This window comes from Rhinopithecus roxellana, chromosome 7 (genome assembly GCF_007565055.1).
Source record: "Rhinopithecus roxellana isolate Shanxi Qingling chromosome 7, ASM756505v1, whole genome shotgun sequence".
NCBI classification, from domain to species: Eukaryota; Metazoa; Chordata; class Mammalia; order Primates; family Cercopithecidae; genus Rhinopithecus; species Rhinopithecus roxellana.
The window spans coordinates 95,640,018-95,662,582 of record NC_044555.1 but is presented as its reverse complement, the minus strand read 5'-3'; the positions used below and the strand labels follow the sequence as shown (position 1 = coordinate 95,662,582).

The 22,565-nt window shown below is 37.2% G+C and overlaps 1 protein-coding gene across 3 annotated transcripts in view; it reads right to left on the bottom strand.

Moving 5' to 3' along the window:
* The window catches only part of COL4A5 (collagen type IV alpha 5 chain), a 298,599-nt gene that overhangs the window by 62,440 nt on the left and 213,594 nt on the right, over positions 1-22,565 (bottom strand). The window lies entirely within an intron of this gene.

The following is a 22,565-nucleotide window of genomic DNA, read 5'->3' as shown; positions in this document are numbered from 1 at the left end:
GAGCACCCAGATTCATAAAGCAAGTCCTTAGAGACTTACAAAGAGACTTAGACTCCCATACAATAATAATGGGAGACGTCAACACTCCACTGTCAACATTAGACATATCAACGAGACAGAAAGTTAACAAGGATATCCAGGAATTGAACTCATCTCTGCACCAAGCAGACCTAATAGACATCTATAGAACTCTCCACCCCAAATCAACAGAATATACATTCTTCTCAGCACCACATCGCACTTATTCCAAAATTGACCACATAATCGGAAGTAAAGCACTCCTCAGCAAATGTAAAAGAACAGAAATTATAACAAACTGTCTCTCAGAACACAGTGCAATCAAACTAGATCTCAGGACTAAGAAACTCACTCAAAACCACTCAACTACATGGAAACTGAACAACCCGCTCCTGAATGACTACTGGGTACATAATGAAATGAAGGCAGAAATAAAGATGTTCCTTGAAACCAATGAGAACAAAGATACAACATACCAGAATCTCTGGGACACATTTAAAGCAGTGTGTAGAGGGAAATTTATAGCACTAAATGCCCACAAGAGAAAGCAGGAAAGATCTAAAATTGACACTCTAACATCACAATTAAAAGAACTAGAGAGGCAAGAGCAAACACATTCAAAAGCTAGCAGAAGGCAAGAAATAACTAATATCAGAGCAGAACTGAAGGAGATAGAGACACAAAAAACCCTCCAAAAAATCAGTGAATCCAGGAGTTGGTTTTTTTGAAAAGATCAACAAAATTGACAGACCGCTAGCAAGGCTAATAAAGAAGAAAAGAGAGAGGAATCAAATAGATGCAATAAAAAATGATAAAGGGGATATCACCACCAACCCCACAGAAATCCAAACTACCATCAGAGAATACTATAAACACCTCTACGCAAATCAACTAGAAAATCTAGAAGAAATGGATAATTTCCTGGACACTTACACTCTTCCAAGACTAAACCAGGAAGAAGTTGAATCCCTGAATAGACCAATAGCAGGCTCTGAAATTGAGGCAACAATTAATAGCCTACCCACCAAAAAAAGTCCAGGACCAGATGGATTCACAGCTGAATTCTACCAGAGGTACAAGGAGGAGCTGGTACCATTCCTTCTGAAACTATTCCAATCAATAGAAAAAGAGGGAATCCTCCCTAACTCATTTTATGAGGCCAACATCATCCTGATACCAAAGCCTGGCAGAGACACAACAGAAAAAGAGAATTTTAGACCAATATCCCTGATGAACATCGATGCAAAAATCCTCAATAAAATACTGGCAAACCGGATTCAGCAGCACATCCAAAAGCTTATCCACCATGATCAAGTGGGCTTCATCCCTGGGATGCAAGGCTGGTTCAACATATGCAAATCAATAAACATAATCCAGCATATAAACAGAACCAAAGTCAAGAACCACATGATTATCTCAATAGATGCAGAAAAGGCTTTTGACAAAATTCAACAGCCCTTCATGCTAAAAACGCTCAATAAATTCGGTATTGATGGAACGTACCTCAAAATAATAAGAGCTATTTATGACAAACCCACAGCTAATATCATACTGAATGGGCAAAAACTGGAAAAATTCCCTTTGAAAACTGGTACAAGACAGGATGCCCTCTCTCACCACTCCTATTCAACATAGTGTTGGAAGTTCTGGCTAGGGCAATCAGGCAAGAGAAAGAAATCAAGGGTATTCAGATAGGAAAAGAAGAAGTCAAATTGTCCCTGTTTGCAGATGACATGATTGTATATTTAGAAAACCCCATCGTCTCAGCCCAAAATCTCCTTAAGCTGATAAGCAACTTCAGCAAAGTCTCAGGATACAAAATTAATGTGCAAAAATCACAAGCATTCTTATACACCAGTAACAGACAAGCAGAGAGCCAAGTCAGGAATGAACTTCCATTCACAATTGCTTCAAAGAGAATCAAATACCTAGGAATCCAACTTACAAGGGATGTCAAGGACCTCTTCAAGGAGAACTACAAACCACTGCTCAGTGAAATCAAAGAGGACACAAACAAATGGAAGAACATACCATGCTCATGGATAGGAAGAATCAATATCGTGAAAATGGCCATACTGCCCAAGGTAATTTATAGATTCAATGCCATCCCCATCAAGCTACCAATGAGTTTCTTCACGGAATTGGAAAAAACTGCTTTAAAGTTCATATGGAACCAAAAAAGAGCCCGCATTGCCAAGACAATCCTAAGTCAAAAGGACAAAGCTGGAGGCGTCACGCTACCTGACTTCAAACTATACTACAAGGCTACAGTAACCAAAACAGCATGCTACTGGTACCAAAACAGAGCTATAGACCAATGGAACAGAACAGAGTCCTCAGAAATAATACCACACATCTACAGCCATCTGATCTTTGACAAACCTGAGAGAAACAAGAAATGGGGAAAGGATTCCCTATTTAATAAATGGTGCTGGGAAAATTGGCTAGCCATAAGTAGAAAGCTGAAACTGGATCCTTTCCTTACTCCTTATACGAAAATTAATTCAAGATGGATTAGAGACTTAAATGTTAGACCTAATACCATAAAAACCCTAAAAGAAAATCTAGGTAGTACCATTCAGGACATAGGCATGGGCAAGGACTTCATGTCTAAAACACCAAAAGCAATGGCAGCAAAAGCCAAAATTGACAAATGGGATCTAATTAAACTAAAGAGCTTCTGCACAGCAAAAGAAACTACCATCAGAGTGAACAGGCCACCTACAGAATGGGAGAAAATTTTTGCAATCTACCCATCTGACAAAGGGCTAATATCCAGAACCTACAAAGAACTCAAACAAATATACAAGAAAAAAACAAACAACCCCATCAAAAAGTGGGGAAAGGATATGAACAGACATTTCTCAAAAGAAGACATTCATACAGCCAACAGACACATGAAAAAATGCTCATCATCACTGGCCATCAGAGAAATGCAAATCAAAACCACAATGAGAGACCATCTCACACCAGTTAGAATGGCAATCATTAAAAAATCAGGAAACAACAGTTGTTGGAGAGGATGTGGAGAAATAGGAACACTTTTACACTGTTGGTGGGATTGTAAACTAGTTCAACCATTATGGAAAACAGTATGGCAATTCCTCAAAGATCTAGAACTAGATGTACCATATGACCCAGCCATCCCATACTGGGTATATACCCAAAGGATTATAAATTATTCTACTACAAAGACACATGCACACGTATGTTTATTGCAGCACTATTCACAATAGCAAAGACTTGGAATCAACCCAAATGTCCATCTGTGACAGACTGGATTAAGAAAATGTGGCACATATACACCATGGAATACTATGCAGCCATAAAAAAGGATGAGTTTGCGTCCTTTGTAGGGACATGGATGCAGCTGGAAACCATCATTCTTAGCAAACTATCACAAGAAGAGAAAACCAAACACCACATGTTCTCACTCATAGGTGGGAACTGAACAATGAGATCACTTGGACTCGGGAAGGGGAACATCACACACTGGGGCCTATCATGGGGAGGGGGGAGGGATTGCATTGGGGAGTTATACATGATATAAATGATGAATTGATGGGAAAAAAAAAAGAATTCTTTTATAAATAAAAGATAAATAAATTTAAAAAAAAAGAAAAACATGAAACAAATAACCCATCAGAAGGAATTATTTAAATAAAGTATGTTTAATTCATACAATAAAAAAAATAAAAATAAAATAAAAATAAAATTAAAAAAAAAGAACGTTGAATATTGGCCCCCACTCTCTTCTGGCTTGTAGAGTTTCTGCCGAGAGGTCTGCTGTTAGTCTGATGGCCTTCCCTTTGTGGGTAACCTGACCTTTCTCTCTGGCTGCCCTTAAGATTTTTTCCTTCATTTCAACTTTGGTGAATCTGGCAATTCTGTGTCTTGGAGTTGCTCTTCTGGAGGAGTATCTTTGTGGCGTTCTCTGTATTTCCTGAATTTGAATGTTGGCCTGCCCTACTAGGTTGGGGAAGTTCTCCTGGATGATATCCTGAAGAGTGTTTTCCAACTTGGTTCCATTTTCCCCCTCACTTTCAGGTACCCCAATCAGACGTAGATTTGGTCTTTTTACATAATCCCATACTTCTTGCAGGCTTTGTTCATTTCTTTTTCTTCTTTTTTCTTTTGGTTTCTCTTCTCGCTTCATTTCATTCATTTGATCCTCAATCGCTGATACTCTTTCTGCCAGTTGATCAAGTCGGTTACTGAAGCTTGTGGATTTGTCACGTATTTCTCGTGTCATGGTTTTCATCTCTGTCATTTCATTTATGACCTTCTCTGCATTAATTAGTCTAGCTGTCAATTCTTCCACTCTTTTTTCAAGATTTTTAGTTTCTTTGCGCTGGGTACGTAATTCCTCCTTTAGCTCTGAGAAGTTTGATGGACTGAAGCCTCCTTCTCTCATCTCGTCAAAGTCATTCTCTGACCAGCTTTGATCCATTGCTGGTGATGAGCTGCGCTCCTTTGCAGGGGGAGATGCACTCTTATTTTTTGAATTTCCAGCTTTTCTGCCCTGCTTCTTCCCTATCTTTGTGGTTTTATCTGCCTCTGGTCTTTGATGATGGTGACGGACTGATGGGGTTTTGGTATAGGTGTTCTTCCTGTTTGATAGTTTTCCTTCTAACAGTCAGGACCCTCAGCTGTAGGTCTGTTGGAGATTGCTTGAGGTCCACTCCAGACCCTGTTTGCCTGGGTATCAGCAGCAGAGGTTGCAGAAGATAGAATATTGCTGAACAGCGAGTGTACCTGTCTGATTCTTACTTTGGGAGCTTCCTCTCAGGGGTGTACTCCACCCTGTGAGGTGTGGGGTGTCAGACTGCCCCTAGTGGGGGATGTCTCCCAGTTAGACTACTCAGGGGTCAGGGACCCACTTGAGCAGGCAGTCTGTCTGTTCTCAGATCTCAAGCTCCGTGTTGGGAGATCCACTGCTCTCTTCAAAGCTGTCAGACAGAGTCGTTCGGGTCTGCACAGGCCTCTGCTGCTTTCCCTGTTTTTTTTTTTAGCTGCGCCTTGTCCCCAGAGGTGGAGTCTACAGAGACAGGCAGGTTTCCTTGAGCTGCTGTGAACTCCACCCAGTTCGAGCTTCCCAGCAGCTTTGTTTACCTACTTAAGCCTCAGCAATGGCGGGTGCCCCTCCCCCAGTCTCGCTGCTGCCTTGCGGTTAGATTGCAGACTGCTGTGCTAGCAATGAGGGAGGCTCCGTGGCCGTGGGACCCTCCCGGCCAGGTGTGGGTATAATCTCCTGGTTTGTCCGTTTGCTTAAAGCACAGTATTGGGGTAGGAATTACCCGATTTTCCAGGTGTTGTGTGTCTCAGTTCGCCTGGCTAGGAAAAGGGATTCCCTTCCCCCTTGCACTTCCCAGGTGAGGCAATGCCTCGCCCTGCTTCAGCTCTGGCTGGTCGGGCTGCAGCAGCTGACCAGCACCGATTGTCCGGCACTCCCCAGTGAGACCCCAGTACCTCAGTTGAAAATGCAGAAATCACTGGTCTTCTGTGTTGCTCACGCTGGGAGCTGGAGACTGGAGCTGTTCCTATTCGGCCATCTTGCTCCGCCCCCGCAGCCCACTTTTTGATGGGATTGTTTCTTTGTTTGTTTGTTTTTTTGTTTCTTGATTTGTTTTAGTTGTAGATTCTGGATATTAGTCCTTTGTCAGATGTGTAGATTGTGAAGATTTTCTCCCAGTCTGTGAGTTGTCTGTTTACTCTGCTGACTGCTCCTTTTGCTGTGCAAAAGCTTGTTAAATTAAGTCCCAATTATTTATCTTGTTTTTACTGCATTTGTTTTTGGGCTCTTGGTCATAAAATCCTTGCCTAAGCCAATGTCTGGAAGGATTTTTCCAATGATATCTTCTAGATTTTTTATAGTTTCAGGTCTTAGATTTCAGTCATTAATCCATCTTGAGTTGATTTTTGTATAAGGTGAGAGATGAGAATCCAGTTTCATTCTCCTACATGTGGCTAGTCAATTAACCCAGCACCATTTGTTGGAAAGGGTGTCATTTCTCCACTTTATGTTTTTGGTTGCTTTATCTAAGATCAGTTGGTTGTAAATATTTTGGTTCATTTCTGGGTTGTCTATTCTGTTCCACTGGTCTATGTGCCTGTTTTTATACCAGTACCATGCTGTTTTGGTGACTACGGCCTTATCAGTATAGTTTGAACTCAGGTAGTGTGATGCCTCCAGATTTGTTCTTTTTGCTTAGTCTTGTTTTGGCTATGCGAGCACTTTTTTGGTTCCAAATGAAGTTTACAATTGTTTTTGTCTAATTCTGTGAAGAACGATGGTGGTATTTTGATGGGGATTGCGTCCAATTTGTATACTGCTTTTGGCGGTATGGTCATTTTCACAATACTGATTCTACCTATCCATGAGCATTGGATGTGTTTCCATTTGTTTGTGTCATCTATGATTTCTTTCAGCGGTGTTTTGTAGTTTTCCTTGTCGAGAGGTCTTTCGCCTCCTTGGTTAGGTCTATTCCTAAGTATTTTATTTTATTTTATTTTTTGCAGCTATTGTAAAAGGGGTTGAGTTCTTGATTTGATTCTCTGCTTGGTCACTGTTGGTGTAAAGAAGAGCTAATGATTTGTGTATATTAATCTGGTATCCGGAAACTTTGTTGAATTCTTTTATCAGTTCTAGCAGCTTTCTGGAGGAGTATTTAGGGTTTTCAAGGTAACCGATCATATTGTCAGCAAACAGTGACAGTTTGACTTCCTCTTTACCGATTTAGATGTCCTTTTTTTCTTTCTCTTGTCTGATTGTTCTGGCTAGGACTTCCACTACTATGTTGAAGAGGAGTGGTGAGAGTGGGAATCCTTGTCTTGTTCCAGTTCTCAGATGGAATGCTTTCAACGTTTCCCCATTCTCTATTATGTTGGCTGTGGGTTTGTCATAGACAGCTTTTATTACATTCAGGTATGTCCCTTGTATGCCGATTTTGCTGAGAGTTTTAATCGTAAAATGATGCTGAATTTTGTTGAATGTTTGTTCTGCATCTATAGAGATGATCATATGACTTTTGTTCTTAATTCTGTTTATGTGGTATATCACATCTGTTGACTTACGTATGTTAAACCATCACTGCATCCTTGGTATGAAACCCACTTGATCACGGTGGATTATCTTTTTGATATGTTGTTGGATTCAGTTAACTTGTATTTTGTCAAGGATTTTAGCATCGATGTTAATCAAGGATATCGCTCTGCAGTTTTCTTTTTTGGTTTTGGTATTAGGCTGATGCTGGCCTCCTAAAATGAATTAGGGAGGGCTCCTTCTTTCTCTATCTTGTGGAATAGTGTCAAAAGTACTGGTACCAATTCTTCTTTGAATGTCTGGTAGAATTCTGTTGTGAATTCATCTAGTCCTAGACTTTTTTTTGTTGTTAATTTTTTAATTACCATTTCAATCTTGTGGCTTGTTATTGGTCTGTTCAGGGTGTCTCATTCTTCCTGATTTAAGATGGGAGGGTTTTATTTTTCCAGGAATTCAGTCATCTCTCCTAGGTTTTGTAGTTTATGTGCATAAAGGTGTTCATAGTACCCTTGAATAATATTTCAGTGGTGTCAGTTGTAATATCTCCTGTGTCATTTCTTCATGAGGTTCTTTGGATTTTCTCTCTTCTTTTCTTGGTTAATCTTGCTAATGGTCTATCAATTTTATTTATCTTTTCAAAGAACCAGCTATTTGTTTCATTTATCTTTTGTAATTTTTTGTGTGTGTGTCAATTTCATTTAGTTCTGTTCTGATCTTGGTGATTTCCTTTCTTCTGCTGGGTTTGGGTTTGATTTGTTCTTGTTTCTCTAGTTCCTTGAAGGGTGACCTTAGAATGTCAGTTTCTGCTCTTTCAGTCTTTTTGATGTAAGCATTTAGGGCTAAGAACTTTCCTCTTTGCACCACCTTTGCCGTATCCCAAAGGTTTTGATCGGTTATATCATTATTATCTTTCAGTTCAAATAATTTTTAAATTTCCATCTTGATTTCGTTTTTGACCCAATGCTCATTTAGGAGCAGGTTTCTTTTCTTTTTCTGTTTTTTTTTTCCTTGAAGATGGAGTCTTGTTCTGTCACTCAGGCTGGAGTGCAGTGACACAATCTCAGCTCACTGCAACCTCCACCTCCCAGGTTCAAGCGATTCTCCTGCCTTGGCCTCCTGAGTAGCTGGGATTACAGGCACCTGCCACCATGCCCAGCTGTTTTTTGTATTTTTAGTAGACACAAGGTTTCGCCATGTTGGCCAGGCTGGTCTCGAACTCCTGACCTCAGGTGATCTGCCCAAGTTGGCTTCTCAAAGTGCTGGGATTACAGGCATAAGCCACCATGCCCGGCCCAAGAGGAAGTTATTTAAAGTCCATGTATTTGCAGGTTCCTTTTGAATTTGATTTCCAGTTTTATTCCACTGTGGTCTGAGAGTGCTTGACATGATTTCAATTTTCTTCAATTTATTGAGGCTTGTTTTATGGCCTATCATATGGTCTATCTTGGAGAAAGTTCATGGACTTTTTGAATAGAATGTGTATTCTGTGGTTGTTGGATGGAATGTTCTGTATGTATCTGTTAAGTCCATTTGTTCCAAGGTATAGTTTAAATCTAGTGTTTCTTTGTTGACTTTCTGTTTTGATGACCTGTCTAGTGTTGTCAGTGGAGGATTGAAGTCCCTCAATATTATTGTGTTGCTGTCTATCTCATTTCTTAGGTCTATTAGTAATTGTTTTACAAATTTGGGAGCTCCAGTGTTAGGTGCATGTATATTTAGGATTATGATATTTTCCTGTTGGACAAGGTCCTTTAGAATTATATAATGTCTCTCTTTGCCTCTTTTAACTGTTGTTGCTATAAAGTTTATTTTGTCTGATACAACAATAGCTACTCTTGCTCGCTTTTGGTGTCTATTTGCATGAAAGGCTTTTTTTCCACCCCTTTACTTTAAGTTTATGTGAGTCCTTATGTGTTAGGTGAGTCTCCTGAAGGCAGTAGATCATTGGTTGGTGAGTTCTTATCCATTCTGCAGTTCTGTATCTTTTAAGTAGAGCATTTAGGCCATTTACACTCAATGTTAGTATTCAGATGTGAGGTACCACTGCATTCATCATGCTATTTGTTGCCTGTGTACCTTGGTATTTTCGGGGTTTTTATTTTTGCCTTTTAACCTGTAGTTTTGTTTTGTAGGTCCTGTGTGATTTATGCTTTAAAAAGGTTCTGTTTTGATGTGTTTCCAGGATTTGTTTCAAGTTTTAGAGCTCCTTTCTTCAGTTCTTGTTGTGGTGGCTTGGTAGTGGTGAATTCTCTCAACATTTTTTTGTGTGAAAATGACTGTATCTTTCCTTAATATATGATGCTTAGTTTCACTGGATACAAAATTCTTGGCTGATAATTGTTTTGTTTGAGGAGGCTGAAGATAGGGCCCCAATCCCTTTGAGCTTGTAGGGTTTCTGCTGAGAATTCTGCTGTTGATCTGATAGGTTTTCCTTTATAGGTTACCTAGTGCTTTTGTGTCACAGCTCTTAAGATTCTTTCCTTCATCTTATCTTTAGATTACCTGATGACAATGTCCCTGGGCAATGATTGTTTTGTGATGAATTTCCCAGGTGTTATTTGTGCTTCTTGTATTTGAATGTTTAGGTCTCTAGCAAGGCTGGGGAAGTTTTCCTTAATTATTCCCCAAATATGTTTTCCAAACTTTTAGATTTATCTTCTTCCTCATAAACACCAATTATTCTTAGGGTTGGTTGCTTAACATAATCCCAGACTTCTTGGAGGCTTTGTTTATATTTTCTTATTCTTTTTTCTTTGTCTTTGTTGGATTTGGGTTAATTTGAAGACCTTGTCTTTGAGCTCTGAATTTATTTCTTCTACTTGTTCAGTTCTGTTGCTGAGACTTTCCAGAGCATTTTGCATTTCTATAAGTGTGTTCATTGTTTCCTGAAGTTTTGATTGTTTTTATTTATACTATCTATTTCCTTTAATATTTCTCCCTTCACCTGTTGTATCATTTTTTGGATTTCTTTACACTGGGCTTCACCGTTCTCTGGTGCCTCCCTGATTAGCTTAATAAGTAACCTCCTGAATTGTTTTTCAGGTAAATCAGGGCTTTGTTCTTGGTTTGGGTCCCTTATTGGTGAACTAGTGTGACTTTTTTTGGTGGGGGGGCACAGGGTGTTAAAGAGCCTTGTTTTTTCACATTACCGGAGTTGGTTTTCTGGTTCCTTCTCATTTGGGTAGGCTCTGTCATAGGGTAGGTCTAGGGCTGAAGGCTGTTCAGATCTTTTTGTCCTATGGGATGTTCCCTTGATGTAGTGCTCTCCCCTTTTTCCTATGGATGTGGCTTCCTGTGAGTGGCACTGCAGTGATTGTTGTCTGTCTTCTCGGTTTAACCACCCAGAAAGTCTATCCAGCTCTCGGCTGGTACTGAGAATTGTCTGCACAAAGTCCTGTGATGTGAACCATCTATGGTCTCTCAGCCATGGGTATGAGCACCTGTTCCAGTGGAGGTGGGAGGGGGTGAAATGTACTCTGTGAGGGTTCTTATCTTTGGTGGTTTAATGCTCTATTTTGGGGCTGGTTGGCTTCCTGCCAGGAGGTGGCACTTTCCAGAGAGCATCAGCTGTGGTAGTATGGAGAGGAACCAGAGGTAGGTGGGGTCCTAGAACTCTCAAGATTTTATGCCCTTTGTTTTCAGCTACTAGGGTGGATACAGAAGGCCCAACAGTTGGGGGCAGGGCTAGGGACCTCTAAGCTTAGACCTTCCTTGGGCAGGTGTTGTTGTGGGTGCTGTGGGGGATAGGGGTGAGGTTCCCAGGTCAATGGGGTTGTGTACCTAGGAGGATTATGGCTGCCTCTGCTGAGTCATGCAGGTTGTCAGAGAAGTGGGGGAAAACCAGCAATCACAGGCCTCACCCAGCTCCCACACAAATCAAAGGACAGATCTTACTCCCACCATGCCCCTATTAACAGTCCCAAGTCTGTTTCCAGGTGGTGGGTGAGCAGGGCTTGAGAACTTGCCCCAGGCTACCTGCCTCCAAGTTGCAAAAGAAAAGGGCTTGGTTCTTCCCCCATCTGTGGAGTCTGCACACTGGATTCATGCCCTCCCCCAAGTTCTGGCCAGGAGGCTTCTCGCCTGGTTCAAATTGTTACAAAGTTCAGCTGGATGCTTCCTTCTCCCTATGGTGCTTTCCTCCACTCCTCTGGCTGCCCTCCCGATGGATCCCTGTGGTGCCAGGCAGGAATGGCCTGCTTGGTGACCCAGCAAGCTTCCAGGGCCTTTCCTGCTGCTTCCTCTACCCCTGTATTTCACTCGGCTCTCTAAGTGGATTCAGCTCCAGGTAAGGTCAGAAACTTCTCCCACGAACAGACCTCCAGTTTCTCCAGTGGGGGTGTGTATTTGGGAGAGAAGATCTTCACTTTCCACTTCTGTATTTGGGGCACTCACAGTATTTGGAGTGTCTCCCGGGTCCTGCAAGAGAAGTCCATTTCCTTCAGAGGGGCTGCGCATCCTCTTGTGATTACTGGTTTGTTGTTGCAGTTGATCTGGAACTAAATTCACAATGCATGCCTCTGTATGCTGCTCTGTCTGTCCAAGTTGGAGCTGCGATCTAGTCCTGTCTCCTGTCCACCATGATGATCCTCACTCTCCTCAATTTTCTCTGGGATAGCACACTTTGTTTAGCCATTCTTGTGTTTTGGGTTTTCTTCACTTTTTGGCTGCTGTGAACATTCATGTACAAGTTTCTGTGCAGAAATACAGCTTCATTTCTCTTGGGAAAATACCTAGGAGTGGAATTGCTGTGTCATATGATAACTCTTTATTTAACTTTCTGAGGCACTGTCAAATATTTTTTCACAGAAGCTGCATCATTTTACATTACCATTGGCAATGCAAAAGGGTTCCAATTTCTTCACATCCTTGCCAACATTTGTTATTTTCTCTCTTTATTATGTCTACTCAAGTAAGTGTGAAGTGGTATCTCAATGTGGTTTTCTTTTGCATTTTCATAATGACTAATGAGGTTAAACACCTTTTCATGTACATATTGGCCATTTGTACATCTTTCTTGAAGAAATAGCTATTCAATTCCTTTGTTCATTTTTTCACTTAAAAATATTTTATTTGTAACTGATAAAAACTATATACATTTATAGAGTATAATGTGATGCTATGATACATATATACATTGTGAAATGATTAAATCAAGCTAATTAATATTTTCATTTTGTGTGGCTTTTTATTGTATCAAAATATACAAAACATAAATCTTACCTTTTAAATTATTTTTAAGGGTATAGTTCTGTGGCATAAACAACATTCACACTGTTTTGCAACCATCACCACCATACATCTCCAGAATTTTTTTTATCATCCCAAACTGAAACCTTATACTCATATCCACAATGAAATTAGTTACCACATCTAGCATTTCACCTAGTTACAGTTTTTTTTTTTTCAGTGTGTGGTGAAAGCAATTAAGATCTACTCTCAACAAATTTCAAGTATACAACACGATATTTTAAACTATAGTGCCCATGCTGTACCTTTGATCCCTAGAGTTTATTCATCTTATAACTAACCAAATGTTTGTACCCTTTGGCCAATATCTCTTTATTTTCCCCTTCCCCAACCCTAAGCAATTACCATTCTACTTTCTGTCTGTATGAAATTCACTGTTCTAGGTATCTCATATAACTCGGGTCACGTAATATTTGTCTTTTTATAACTGGCTTATTTCACTTAGCATAACGGCTTCAAAGTTAATCCATGTTGTAGTATGTATCAGAATATTATTCCATTTTAAGGTCAAATAATATCTATTCTATGTGCATACCACATTTTATTACACATTCCTCTATTAATGGACATTTGGGATGCTTCCACCTTTTGACTTGTGAATGATGTTGCTGTAAGCATGGCTACAAAAACATCTGTTTAGGCCCCATTTTTGTTTTCAATTATGTTAGATATATCTCCAGAAGTGAAATTGCTAGATCATACGATAATTCTGTGTTTAAATTTTTGAAGAACTGCCATACTGTTTTCCATAGTGGCCGCACAATTTTACATTCCTACTAGCAATACACAGAGTTCCAACTTCTCCAGATCCTCACTGACACTTGTTATTTACTGTTTTTTATATAATAGCCTTCTTAATGGGTATGAAGTGTTATCTCACTGTGAAATTGATTTGTATTTCCCTAATGATTAGTGATGTTAACCATCTTCTAATGTACTAATTTGCCATTTGTACATAATCTTTGGAGCAAGGTCTATTCAAGTCATTTGCTTATTTCTGAATTGGGTTGTTTGATGGCTTTTGTTATAGACTTGTAAGAGTTCTTTTTAAAATTCTGGAAATTAATCTTTTCACCAGATATACAATTTACAAACATTTTCTTCCATCCCATGAGTTGCCTTTTCACTCTATTAGTAGTGTTCTTGGATGCACAAAAGTTTATAATTTTGATGTTGTCCAATTTATCTGTTTTTCCTTTTGTTGCTTGTGATTTCAGTGTCATATCCAAGAAATCATTGAAAAAAATCTAATGTCATGAGGCATGTTGCCCCATGTTTTCTTCTAAGAGTTTTATAGTTTTAGGTCTTACATTTAGGTCTTCGATGCTTTTTGAATTAATTTTATATGTGATGTAAGGAAAGGGTTCAACTTCATTCTTCTCTATATGGACATTCATTTTACCCAGCACCTATTTGTTGAACACCTTTCCCCATTGAGCACCCTTGTCAAAGACCATTCAACTACAAACCAGAGATTTTATCTCTGGTCTCCCTATTAACATTAGTCTATTTGCTGTCTTTATGTCAGTACCACACTGCTTTGATTACTGTAACTTTGTAAAATGTTTTGAAATAAAACATTATTCAGCTGCTGTGAAAAAATATTTGACAGTGCCTCAAAAAGTTAAATAAAGAGTTATCATATGACTCAGCAATTCCAATCCTAGGTATTTTACTAAGAGAAATGAAGTTGTATTTCTGCACAGAAACACTTCATTCTGTTAGTGTGATAATGTATTACCCTAATGATTTTTGTATGTTGAACTGTCCTTGCATCCCAGGAATAAATCTCTCTTGACCATGGCATATAATCCTTTTAATATGCTGTTGAATTCAGTATGCTAGTATTTTGTTAAGGATTTTTTGCATCAATATTCATAAGGGATTTTAGTCTGTAGCTTTCTTTTATTGTAGTGTCTTTGTCTGGATTTGGTATCAGGGTAATCCAGGCATAATATAATGAGTTTGGAAGTGTTCCTTTGACTTCAATTTTTTGGAAGACCTTGAAAACAAATGCTGTTAATCCTTCTTTAATTGTTTGGAAAATATTTGGGAGGCTGAAGATCACTTGAGCCCACAAGGAAAAGGCTGCAATGAGCCATAACTGCACCACTGCACTCCATCCAGTATGGGCAAAATAGTGAGATCCTGTCTAAAAAAAAAAAAAAAAAAAAAAAAAATGATTGGTAGAATTCACTGGTGTAGCCATCTGGTCCTGAGCTTTTCTTTATTGGAAAGTTTTTGATTACTGAGTCAATCTTCTTACTCAATTTGGGTCTATTCGTATAATCTACTTCTATGATTCAGTCTTGGTAGATTGTGCCTTTTTAGGAATTTGCACACTTCATCCAGGTTATCTAATTTGTTAGCAAACACCTGTTCATAGCAGTCTCATATATTTTTAGTTCTGTAAGATTGGTAGTAATGTCTCCTCTTTTATTTCTGATTTTAGTTATTTGAGTCTTCTTTCTTTTTCTCTTAGTAAAGTTAGCTAAAACTTTTTCTATTTTATTATCTTTTTGAAGAAACAACTTTTAGTTTTGTTGACTTCATCTGTGATTTTTTAGTTCTGTATTTTTTTTTTATGTCTGCTCTAATCTTTATTATTCCTTTCTTTCTGCTAGTTTTGGATTTAGTTTTTCTTTTTCTAGTTCTTTAAGATGTAAAGTTCGGTTTTTGATTTGAGATGTTTCTTCTCTAATGTAAGTATTTACAGCTATTAATTTCCCATTTAGCATTGCTTTCAGTGCATCCTGTAAGTTTTGGTATGTTGTGGTTTCATCTTCATTTGTCTCATTATATTTTCTGCCAGACTCGGTAGCTCATGCCTGTAATCCCAGCACTTTGGGAGGCCAAGGAGGGTGGATTGCTTGAGGTCAGGAGTTCAAGACCACCTGGCCAACATGGCAAAACCCCATCTCTACAAAAAATTAGCTAAGCCTGGTGGTGTGTATCTGTAATCCCAGCTACTCAGGAGGGTGAGGCATGAGAATTGCTTGAGCCTGGAAGGCAGAGGTTGCAGTGAGCCACAATCACGCCACTGCACTCCAACCTGGATAACAGAAAAAGATTCCGTCAAAAAAAAAAAAAAGACAAGACATTAAATTTTCTAATTACCCTCATGATTTCTTCTTTGTCTCACTGGTTCAGAGAGTCTTGTTTAATTTACACACATTTGTAGATTTTCCAGTTTACTTTCTGCCATTGATTTCTAATTTCACTCTATCGTGATTAAAAAATACATGCTGTGTGGTTTTAATCTTTTTAAGTGTATGAAGACTTATTTTGTGGCCTAATATATTGTCTATTCTGGAGAATGTTCCATGTGCAGTTGCAAAAACGTGTATTCTGCATTTTTCTTGGATAGAATATTTTGTATATGTTTGTTAGGTTCAGTTCACTTTGTGCACTTTTAAAAACTGAGTTATTGCTTTCTGTTGAATTATAAGAATTCTTTATATATTCTTTATACAAATCCTTTATCTTGTATATGCTTTGCAAATATTTTCTTTCATCTCATGCGCTGTCTTTTCACTTTCTTGATGGTATCATTTGCAGCAGAAAACATATTAAATTTGAATATAGCCCAATTCATTTTTTCTTTAGTTGTTTGTGCTTTTAGTGTCATAGCTAAGAAACCATTACCTAATGAATTTTAATATAGCCCAATTTATTTTTCCTTTAGTTGTTTGTGCTTTTAGTGTCATAGCTAAGAAACCATTACCTAATGCAAGGTCACAAGAATTTAGTCATTTTTTATCCTAATATGTTTATGATTTAGCTCTTATATTTAGGTCAGTAATCCAGTTGGAGTTAATATTTGTATACAGTATGAGATAGGGGTCCAGATTCATTCTTTTGCAGATAGGTATCCTTTTTTCCCAGAATCATTTGATTTTTGTTTCCTTATTTTAGATCCAGGGGTTATGTATGCAGGTGTGTTACATGGGTATATTATGTGATGTTGATGTTTGGGCTTCTAATGTTCCCATTGCCCAAGTAGTGAACATAGTACTCAACAGGTTTGTCGACACTTCCCCCACTCCCTACCCCTTTTTGGAATACCTAGAATTTATTGTTCCCTTCTTTGTGTCCATGTATACCCAATGCTTACCTCCAAACTTTAAGTGAGAATATGTGCTATTTGGTTTTCTGCTTCTGCATTAATTTGCTTAGGATAGTGGCCTCCAGCTGCATCCATGTTCCAGCATCATTTCTTGAAAAGACTATTTTTAACCCCCTTTAAACTGTTTTGGTACCTATGTTGAAAATCAGTTGACCAAAAATGTGTGGGTATTTCTGGACTCTATCTATTTCATCAATCTCTATGTCTATCCAGTGCTGGTATCATAGTTGTAGTAAGTTTTGAAATCCAGAAGAGTGAGTCCTCCAAATCTGTTCTTTTCAAGATTTCTTTAACTATTCTGGGTTCCTTGCACTTCCATATGAATTTTAGGATACACTTGTCAATTTCAGCATAAAAGCCATCTGGGATTATGAAAGGGATGAATCTGTAGTATGATTAGATTTTAAAAAGGAATGATGAAGGTTAGAATCATTACACTATATTAAAAGAACATTACAGATTCGTATAGTTCCATAGAATCATTATATTTGAGAATTCCAGAAATTTTAGACACCACCTACTCCAGCCCTTTCATTTTAGATGAAAAGAAATACTATAATTTGAACAGTGTCTCCCTTCTTCTCATATAACTTACAATACAGAGCACACATCTTTTCTATGCCTTGGCACAGAAATTGTCTCACTGTTTCTAAACTGAGATTAGCTTCCGGCACATTAACCTTTATACTTTCAAACTTGTAAAATATCTCCAAGAGTTCCTTTAATGTGAAATTTGTGATGGCAACACTTCCTCTGTGACATCTTCATCCTTTCCATCAGTGCTCCTTTCCTAATTTATGTTGATAAGTTTGCCTTCACTAAGTTCCTTAGCTGCATATCTAGAGTCTCTCAAATGGTGGCAGTGTCTACATTTCTACGGTTGGCTATTTCTTCTATAACCCCATTTACTTTAGATTCAAACCTTATTTCCAGTGTTATCACTTTCCTTTTTTTTTTTTTTGCTGCAGTTTCTTCTTTGTTGGCTAATTTTCTCTTTTGATTATCCATTTTTGTAAAATGTCACATTGGTTTACCACTGGGAGACAAGGAGGTGACACAACTAAATGCTTTACTGTCAGTGCATAAACTGAACAGATGCATGGTTACTAATTAGTGACAGAATTTGAAAGAAGTGAAATTACTGACCACCGATTGTAATGCACATCTGTTATTTAGATGGTGATTTATAAATGGAAGAGCTAATATATCATAGCAACTAAAATTTAAACAATGCTGTTGTGGATCAGTGTTAAGTAATGATAACTGAAATTTGTGCATATCAGAACTGTGCAAAGCAAAGATCACCTGTACCTAATAGAACTGAGCTAAAAAATCTTATTTTTTCAACATGTCACTATTTTAAGGTATAATAATACCATCTGAAGGAAACAACAGACTACTTTACAATATTTCTACAGTATCATCTTCGTTAAGTTTCCAAATTTAGTGTAAAATTTGCTTACTGAAATATACTTGTACGTCACACAGAAAAACTAAAAGCTAACCTCTTGCTTGTAGAGTTGAATATATTTTGGACATTTACCAATTAAATCATATTTTTCTGCTACCATCCATTAAAAATCTAGAGACAATTTACTATGGTAATTTTGGTTCCATTAGTAAAATGTTAAAATTCACTCATTCCAGAAAAAAAATTCATGAACAAATTTGGAAAAAAACATTTAAATAGAATTTTATACCAGTGAGTAAAGAATTGAGTTTGTAACAAATGAGGCTCAGTCAACTGGATATTTATTAGGGAAAAAAAATAAAGTTAGTTTCTCACCTCACACAACATACAGAAAAATTCAGATGCATTAAAATGCAAATGTATAGAATGAAACCATGAAAATTCTGTAAGAAATATATAAATCTATTTTTCTAATCTCAGGATGTAGAAGTCTTCATAAGGATTTAGGATTTTTTTTTAAGGATTTAGGATTTTTTTTTAAGGATTTAGGATTTTTTTTTAAGGATTTAGGATTTTTTTTCCAAAAAATCCTAAAATCTATGTGACAAGCCTCAAACCTTCCTTACCTCTTCCTCCCTCTCCCCCGTAATTGATGAATTTCCTGTTTCAACAACAAAATATAAACAATCAGAAAACTATGATCCTGAGACTTTGCTGAAGTTGCTTATCAGATTAAGGAGATTTTGGGCCGAGACGATGGGGTTTTCTAAATAAACAATCAGGTCATCTGCAAACAGGGACAATTTTACTTCCTCTTTTCCTAACTGAATAGCCTTTATTTCTTTCTCTTGCCTAATTGCCCTGGCCAGAACTTCCAACACTATGTTGAATAGGAGTGGTGAGAGAGGGCATCCCTGTCTTGTGCCAGTTTTCAAAGGGAATGCTTCCAGTTTTTGCCCATTCAGTATGATATTGGCTCTGGATTTGTCATAAATAGCTCTTATTATTTTGAGATACGTTCCATCAATTCCTGGTTTATTGGCAGTTTTTAGCATGAAGGGCTGTTGAATGTTGTCAACGGCCTTTTCTGCATCTATTAAGATAATCATGTGGTTTTTGTCTTTGGTTCTGTTTATATGATGGATTACGTTTATTTATTTGCATATGTTGAACCAGCCTTGCATCCCAGGGGTGAAGCCAACTTCATCTTGGTGGATAAGCTTTTCGATGTGCTGCTGGATTCGGTTTGCCAGTATTTTACTGAGGATTTTCGCATCGATGTTCATCAGGGATATTGGTCTAAAATTCTCTTTTTTTGTTGTGTTTCTGCCAGGCTTTTATATCAGGATGATGCTGGCCTCAAAAAATGAGTTAGGGAGGATTCCCCCTTTTTCTATTGATTGGAATAGTTTCAGAAGGAATGGTACCAGCTCCTCTTTGTACTTCTGGTAGAATTCGTTTGTGAATCCATCTGGTCCTGGACTTTTTTTGGTTGGTAGGCTATTAATTATTGACTTAATGTCAGAGCCTGTTATTGGTCTATTCCTCAAGGATCTAGAACTAGAAATAACATTTGACCCAGCCATCCCATTACTGGGTATATACCCAAAGGATTATAAATCACGCTGCTATAAAGACACATGAACACGTATGTTTATTGTGGCACTATTCACAATAGCAAAGACTTGGAACCAACCCAAATATCCATCAATGATAGACTGGATTAAGAAAATATGGCACATATACACCATGGAATACTATGCAGCCATAAAAAAGGATGAGTTCTTGTCCTTTGTAGGGACATGGATGTAGCTGGAAACTATCATTCTGAGCAAACTATTGCAAAGACAGAAAACCAAACGCCGCATGCACTCACTCATAGGTAGGAATTGAACAATGAGAACACTTGGACACAGGAAGGGGAACATCACACACTGGGGCCTGTCTGGGGTGGGGGAATGGGGGAAGGGTAGCATTAGGAGAAATACCTAATGTAAATGATGAGTTAATGGGTGCAGCAAACCAACACGACACGTGTATACCTATGTAACAAACCTGCAGCACGTTGTGCACATGAACCCTAGAACTTAAAGTATAATAAAATAAATAAATAAGTAAATAAATAAATAAATAAAAATAAAATAAAAACTATGCTCCTGATCTTTCTCACTAAACCCGCTTTTTTCAAAGTTTTTCTATTTTAGTATATAGCAACTGCATTCTATTTCCTCAGGATAAAAACTGGAGTCATTCTTGATTCCTCTCTCTCATATTCAATACACAAATCTTCCTAGCTTGACATATATAATATATTCAGAATCTGTCCATTTCTTATCAATTCCCCTGCTACTATCTTGATCTAAGCCATCAACATTGTTAGCCTGCATTATTTAAATATCATCATAACTGGTTTCCCTGCTTTCATCCTTGCTCCTCTACGATCTCTTTCCAAAACAAGTGTTGTGATAGTTCTTAAAATTAATGTACAATCATGTTAACTCTTTCCATTTGCTCCCCAATTCACTCAGGAGTAAAAAGCCCCTACTATGATGACCTATATGACACTAGATAATCTTTCCCCCATTACCAATCTAATCTCATCTCCTACTTAGTTTCACCTCACTCATTCTGTTTAACACAATGGCCTCATTTATGTTTCTCAAACATGTCAGGTATGCTCACACCTCAGGGTTTTTGTATGACTTAGTCTCTTACTGCAATGAGGTCATTGCTCTATCTTATCAGAGACACCTTCCCTTAGTAACCTATTTCAAAATATAACAATTTCCAGAAATTCCTATCATCAAGTCTTGCTTTACTTTTCATCATGAGATTTATCACGTTCTAACATAATACAGACTTATTTATTTTGTTTATTGTATGACTCCTTGACTAAATATAAGCTCCATGAAGGCAGTGAAAGTTTGTCTGTTTTGTTCAGGCTGTATCTCCAGCACCTAAAACAGTACCTGGTACATCATACATACTCAATAGATATTTTGTGAATGAATAAATAAATGAGTACATAATTTGCCTATGTAAAAATTTCAAACATCTACATAATGAAATGCACAGTAAACATGCTATAAGACAAACAACTGACTGGGAGAAAATATTTGCAACAAATATAACAGACAGTGGATGCATCTTCACTATTTATAATGTACTTTTACAAATCAGTAGGAAATACATAACCAAGTCCTCTCCTAAAAAAGTGAGGCAAAGAGTATAAATAGACAATTTACAAAAGAGTTAAAAACATCTGAAACCCCACTTGTAATCAGGAAAATTCAAATATAAACAATAATGATACACTACTTTTCACCCATTAGACTGGTAAAAATTTTAAGTTGGTAACACCCAATATCTGTAGAATGAGGAAAAAAATCTCTTATACTAATCATGAAAGTATAAAGGTGTAGAGTTACTTAATTGAAAAATTTGGCAGTAAATATAGATATTGAAAAGGCACATGTATGCTGGGTTCTAGCAATTGCTCAAATTTATTCTATCGTGATATTTACCAAAGATTCTTAAGATATGTATGTAAGAATATGGATAAGAATCTTCAGTGCAAAATATGTTTGTAATCATGAACCTAGAAATAATTTTAGTATTCAAAATAAGTTAAATTATTTATAGTGAACCCCCAGAAAAATACTGTATAATTATGAAAAATAATTAGGCATACATTTATAGGCAGATAAAGAAAGTTTGTCAAGATTTACTAAGTGATGACAGCTAGGTACAGAACAGATGTAAAGTATAATTTTGTGTGTATAAATTAATATATGAGAAAACATCTACATTGGGAAGGTCCAGCATTATTTCATGTATCAATAATTTGGAAAAAATACTTACAATTTTAATTGTAATATGCTTTCCATCATAATAAGATGCATTCCAACATCAGATATTTTTTGGATGTAAAAAATGAGTATTAAAATTGATGAAATATTGTATATGCATGCATATAAATGCATTTAGAAAACCTTTCTTAAAGAATACGTGAGAAACTACTAAAAGTGGTTACCCTGGAGAAGAAGAACTGGGGAGTTGGGGTTTGTGAACATGTAAAAAGCAGACTTTTTATTTTACATCTTTTCATACTGGTTGTATTTTAAAATCAAGTTCATATGTTACATTATTATAAATGTTTTAAAAAGCCAAAAATTTAAATGCATTTATCCTTTGATCCAACAATTTCACTTTTATGAAACTATACATTATAAATAGCTACATATATGTCCACAGATATCATGTACAACGACAAAGAAAATTGTCTAAGATATATTGAAAAAAGAAATAAAAAGGGGTAAGTGATAAAGCAAGGTATAGAATAGCATGCATACCATGATTCTACATATATCCAATGTGTAGAAAAAACCCCAAACTCTATATGTATATATATAAATGTGTAGAACAAGGAATTCAAATTTATATATTAACTATTGACAGTGGGCCTCTAAGAGGAAAGGAATGGTAAAAAGAGGATGGGGCATGAAGAAGATTTTCACTCTTACTCTCAATATGTCTATATTATTTTTAGTAAAATCATATATTCATATGTCACTGGTAAAATACAACAGAGAAAATTAAAATTCACTTCAAGAAACTTTACATTGTTAAACTGAAATGAACATGTAGAAACTTCTCTTGATTATCTCTTTATAAGACACTGATCAATTAGATGATCAAAATAAAGTATTTTTATATAATAT